The following is a 6000-nucleotide window of genomic DNA, read 5'->3' as shown; positions in this document are numbered from 1 at the left end:
TTATTTTGAATTACTTTAGGATTATTTAATGGTATCCCACTAATTTTCACAAGCCCAGTTTATTTCTGACATTAATTTAATTGTAGATTTTTACTGCTTAACATCAGTGCTTACTCTCTTTACTAAAATGGCTTTTAAATAACTATTACAAATCACTCTCAGGATTTGTTATAAATTGAGTTTTATAAGAGTTTAATGATAATGTCAACAAATTGAAATCATGTTGGCCAATTAATGAGATTTTTATCTCATTAGCATATACTTTCTGATGAATAATCAATACCTATTGGTATTTGTCTTTGATAGGAAGTATGGTAATACATTTGTGTTTATAAAATTATAGATGAGAGAGATAGATTATATATATAAAGTTATTATATATATTCTGCAGCTTTTAAATATTTTCAACATTATGAAATTCCTGGTTTCTTCACTTTTCTTGGAGGTAGAGGTTATATTAATCATAATAAAAATATCAAATCTCTTAAGTGGAGTTCAAAAGTAGAAATAAAAAAAGGTACTCCTACAAAGCCTAGGCAATAATTTATTCACCTATATACATTGTCCCCAATATTATTAGGGTTGAACTCGAGATTGTGTAACTAAATGCTGTGTGTGACAGGTTCTGATTTTATAGTACTTCTGGAGAATCTGAAAACATGCGGAGATAAAATATATGTCCACATGGGGTGAGTATATGTTGTTGAAAAACAAAAATGTGGAGCACCTGGGAGCTCAGTCAGCTGAGGGTCAGACTTCAGCTTAGATCATGAGCTTATAGTTTGTGGGTTCGAGCCCTGCATCAGGCTTTGCGCTGACAGCATGGGGCCTGCTTGGGATTCTGTCTCCCTTTTTCTCTGCCCCTCTCCTGCTTGTGCTTTCTCTCTCTCTCTCTCTCTCTCTTTCTCTTTCTCAAAAATAAATAAACATTAACATAAAGAAAAACAAAAATGCAGTTGAGCACCTAAAAGCTGGCATTAATTTTCTAAGAGTGACTTGTTTGCAAGACTCAAAAAAATTTCAGGTGAGAATACAAAACAACATGACATTAATGTCAGGCTTAACTAAAGTTCATCTGTAACAGCCCGTTTATGCCGAGAAATATCTTTACAATTGTATTAGTCTGCTTGAGGGATGCTGGAGAGAGAAACTTTATTACTTCTTTCATTTTGTAAAACTTTATTTTTTTTAAATTTCTTTAATGTTTATTTACTTTGAGAGAGAGACAGAGAGCAAGCAGGGGAAAGACAGAGGGAGACATAGAATCCGAAGCAGGCTCCAGTCTCCAAGCTGTCAGCACAGAGCCGGACACAGGGCTCGAACCCACGAGCCGTGAGATCATGACCTGGGCTGAAGTCAGATGCTTAACTGACTGAGCCACCCAGGCGCCCCTATAAACCTTTACTATTTTGAAAACAAACTAGAACTAGCCATAGGACTGGGAACTGTGAGACATTTTACACATTTTGTTAAGGTTTTCTTCATCATGATTCCATCACTAAAGAAACTTATGATCTCCCTAGTATTAAAAATTATTTGATTTAAAATTTTATAGTAGCTTTCATAAAAAAGTACATACCATAAAATATATCATAATTACTCTTGTGTCTGAGTTGGGTTTAGGTGTCACTTATTTCTCTTAGAGAGCTATACATGTTACAAAACTAACGACTGTGCTTAAATAGAAATTAAGTTCCACTATATTTTTACCTCTTTAAGGTGGAACTAAGGGCTGAGGAGTAAGGAGATTTACTAATTGTCATTCAGAAGCTTCACTGATATATGGTCACAATAAATGCTAGCGGTTCTCATAATGGATTTTCATTAGGATATCCTGGGGCTGAGTTAGGTGTATATTCTGCCAACTTCTCAGGGTTATGGGACATAAATCAGGAGGGATTCCATGGCCACCACAAAGACCAGTCCCTCTCCTTCAAACGACACAGAAGATTCCCTTTCATCTGGGTTAAAAGCCACTATTTCTGCCAACCGCATAAAGACAAGATTGAGGCCATTCGAACAAATTCAAATTCAGCAATTTAGCATCTAATAGATAATAAAGTGCAGTCTTTATAATCTGGAAAGTGAAATTAAATTACTGGGCCAAATGTTGAAAGATAAGGCTTTATGGTCTGGAGTTTCGTAGGTCCTTACTTTCTATATTTTGTTCAGTGGATACATGAGTATCCTTGTTTATTGTGCATGACAAAATTTACAAAACACAAGGATCTTCCAATATCATGTGTTTCATTAAAATAGACTGAGTTGATCATGCTGCAACCCCCCCACCCATCCTTTTTTATTTTTATTTTTATTTATTTTGGGCAAAAGCAAAATGAACACCAGTTTCACTTAGTGCTGCTAAACACTTGTTATACGATGTAATTCTACAATTTTATACATAATTTGTATGTTTCTTAATGCTAAGTAAGGTTGAAGTCTCCGAAGTTTTCTGGCAGCACTTGAAAAAATAAAAGGACGTGAACTGATTTGTGCTGTAAGAATGCTTCAGTCAGCATCTAAATTTGGATCTTAATTGATAGTGCACTGTCATTCATTCTGGATTTCTTTCTTCTCTCATGGAGCCAGATGTATCTTATTTTGTACCCTGATAGAGCATGGAAAGACAATGGTGTCACAGCTGGTTTCTACCTAATACAGAGTTTCTTAGAATTTATATTTCTCCTTATGGCAGAAGAAAAAGAATACAAAATACTTTGATTTTTTAAAGGCAATTTTAAAACTCATTTTTATCTAAAGTAGCTTTGTACAGGGGCGCCTGGCTGGCTCAGTTAGAAGAGCATGTGACTCTTGATCTCAGGTTTGTAAGTTAGAGCCCCACACTGGATGTAGAAATTACTTAAAACTAAAATCTTAAACAATAAATGAATAAAATAGTTTTTGTACAGAAATCATATTCTAATAAAATATAATATATGCATATACTTTAGAGGGAGATGTTTTTATGAATGATTTGATTCTGTGTTAATATATTTTATGAGAAACCAATGATGGTTTCCTAGAAGAGTCTGACTCCTCAGTCACCCGAATGTTATGTGCGTGATATTTAATGATATGATTTTCTGCAATATCCTTATTAAAACTAGTTAAGTTGAAAACCAAATCAACAGTTGAACACACTATTTAAAAATTACATTGTTTCAGAGCACCACACTGTACTCAACCACCACTCATTTGACTCTTCTATTTATCTAAGCATCCTGAAGTTTACCCTAAAAGGATAGAGGAATCAGAGTTGGTGGTGGTGGTGTTTTTCCACCTTTCTATATTTACCTTGGAAATGTTGGATACTCTAGAGCCATCCATTTATTTATTTATTTATTTATTTTCATGTTTCAGTAACTCCCATTCTAAAAAAGCCTTTCTTTTCCTTCTCCCATGTAAATACCCTTCTATTGTCAAGTAATTTGCCAGCAATCTACATTCAAAATTTCATAGTGTGCAGTCTCAAATATCCTGATTTTTAACTCTTGGATTATGAGGGCTCAGAGCAATCATGGACTGGCAACATTTTCCTCCTCAAACACTGATCAACGTTCTAAGATCAAATGACCTATTTAAATCTTGGGAAAAGATGTTACTTGATTACAGAATATTCAGAATATGAAGGACAATTAGCAAAGCTGTATCAGGGCCTGTGTGCATGAGCTATACAAATTCCTCTATTTTGTCACTAAGAATGTATTTGCACACATTCAGAAGAATTTAGGTAATTGATGTAATCATCAGGTATATAGGATTCCTGAGTAGAAAATGTTGCAGATTCTTCTTTCTAAAACATCTTCGATGTTTCCCTGAAGCAAACTGCATACCTTACGTAGGAAAAATATATATGTACACACACACACACACGCACGCACACACATACACACTATCATCAGGTTGCCTGTCATCAGGTTGCCTTAACTTGGTTAATTGTAAATGGCAGATTTTTGGTGCACATGAGTATTTAAGAATACTGCCACTTGGATGCCTTTGGATAGAATGAAAAGAGCAATTGGCATAGAATTGTGTTTTGCTACAAAGATATATACCAGATGTTTAAACAGTCATATGAACCTTCTGCAAGGACCAAGAAGTCCACAGTGTGTAGATGGTCTCTAATACATCTGTGCAGCTGCTGTACTGAAGGACCAAAAGCCAAGTACATTATGCAGAGCAAATACAGACACCGCTAATCATAAATATCTACATACATACATCTAGATAATGCATTTATAGCATTCCACCTTTCAACCCAAAAACCTGCAATGAGGACCTTTGGTCAAATTTATTGTGAAAGTCAAGTTTGGCTTAACCAGTCTTTCATCAATATATTTTCTTCTAGAATATATTCGTTAGAGCAATTATAATCTCCTATAAGACCAGAAGGTATGCTTTTTTACCTAACTTTTTTGAGTTCACCTTTCACTCTAGTTAGAATTTATCAACCTGTTCAGCCAACCTTCGCAGCCAAGGGGAATTGTGTGCTAGGACTAACTCCATAAGAATTATCAGCTCAGAGTGAATGGAGGTTCGGAGTCAGCAAAGAGAGAGCTCAGTGAACACAAATCAAGTAGAGAAGGCAGGATTCTTTTCCCTCTTGGCTTATACCACTCTTCTTTGTACTAACACTCGCTGAATATTCCTTGGTGGGTTGTTTGTTTGTTTGCCTTGTGATCCGAAGCTTGGGAATATATTAAGTACATTCTATATTGAACAGCTTGGCCAGTGACAACCAACACGTGTTTTCCCTTTTCTTGGGTCTTCTCCACAGTAAAAGTAAAATGTGAATTGTGTTCCTAACAAAGGGAGATATAATACAAGGGCAGAAAAGGCTACTAGAGAATTGGTGATCAAAAAATAGAGGTAAAACCCTTGTGTGGTCTTATGCATTTGCCTCCCCTTCATTCCAGTTCTCTGACCTACTTTGCCAGCAATGATTTATTTTCCACACCTGGAGATCACAAAACCCTGGTGTGAAGTCCAGTCTGCAGTTAACCGTGAGTATAGAAGCTCCCCATCCACTAGGTGATAAAGTTTTCTCCAGTTTGGGCATCACTTACATCACCAATGAGGTGGCAGATTTCAAGGGCTAGGAAAAATAAAGTGTCTATCTTCGTTTTGCTTCACATCAGATAAAGACAGAAGTCATACACATACTATGTTAACATATCAGGAGGGTGCCGAGGTACCAGTAACCAGCAAGTTCCTTTTTTACTTGAAACCTAGTGTATGTTCTCATACCTAAAATTTCTCCAGTTCTTTAAAGTACCTTTAGTGAATTACCACTGTATTAGCATTGCTATCTCTTGGTATGCACACATCCATCATGGCAAATCCATACCCCCACATCTTTACAGCTATGCAATCTGCATTTGAAAGAAGAGAGTCAGCTCTTTCAGCAGGATGGAAGAAACCATAAAGCAAGGAGGTTTCTGTCATGTCAGTAACCCAATATTTTGAAATTCCGGGTTTGCAATGCACAGCCTTCCACCTAACAGTGAAATTGGAGCTGGCCCTCAATCATAAGCGGAAATTTCTTTAATCTTATTTCATACAGATCATGTGTGACTTAAGGACAAGAAGCAGGTCTTGTCCATTGTGTACCCACGGCACTAAGATCAGTGTTTAAAACATAGAAGGGCATTAATTATTGTGGAATTGAATGGAATTTGCTGATAGCACCAAAAATTATTTTTCAACTTGGATAATTTAGAATACCTTCACATTCTCTTGTTATACTTTAGCTAGCCAGTAGAATTTTACTTAGGAGACAGTGAATAAATTATACTGAAACTTTCTTCCAAGTGGAATTGAATTTACTTCACAAAATCATTATTTTTTAATCTGAGCATTCTACAAAGGGTGATCCTAATGAGAAGGAAAAAAAATACCACAGCATCCCTGAATATAGATCCAACACTCAAGTCAGCTAATGAAATAGGACCCCATAGAGATTGATGCTGTGACTGAAGAATACAATAATTTGTTTCTTTC

The sequence above is a fragment of the Panthera onca genome, chromosome D1, assembly GCF_046562875.1.
Source record: "Panthera onca isolate mPanOnc1 chromosome D1, mPanOnc1 haplotype 2, whole genome shotgun sequence".
Taxonomy (NCBI): domain Eukaryota; kingdom Metazoa; phylum Chordata; class Mammalia; order Carnivora; family Felidae; genus Panthera; species Panthera onca.
Note: the sequence above shows the minus strand (reverse complement) of the source record.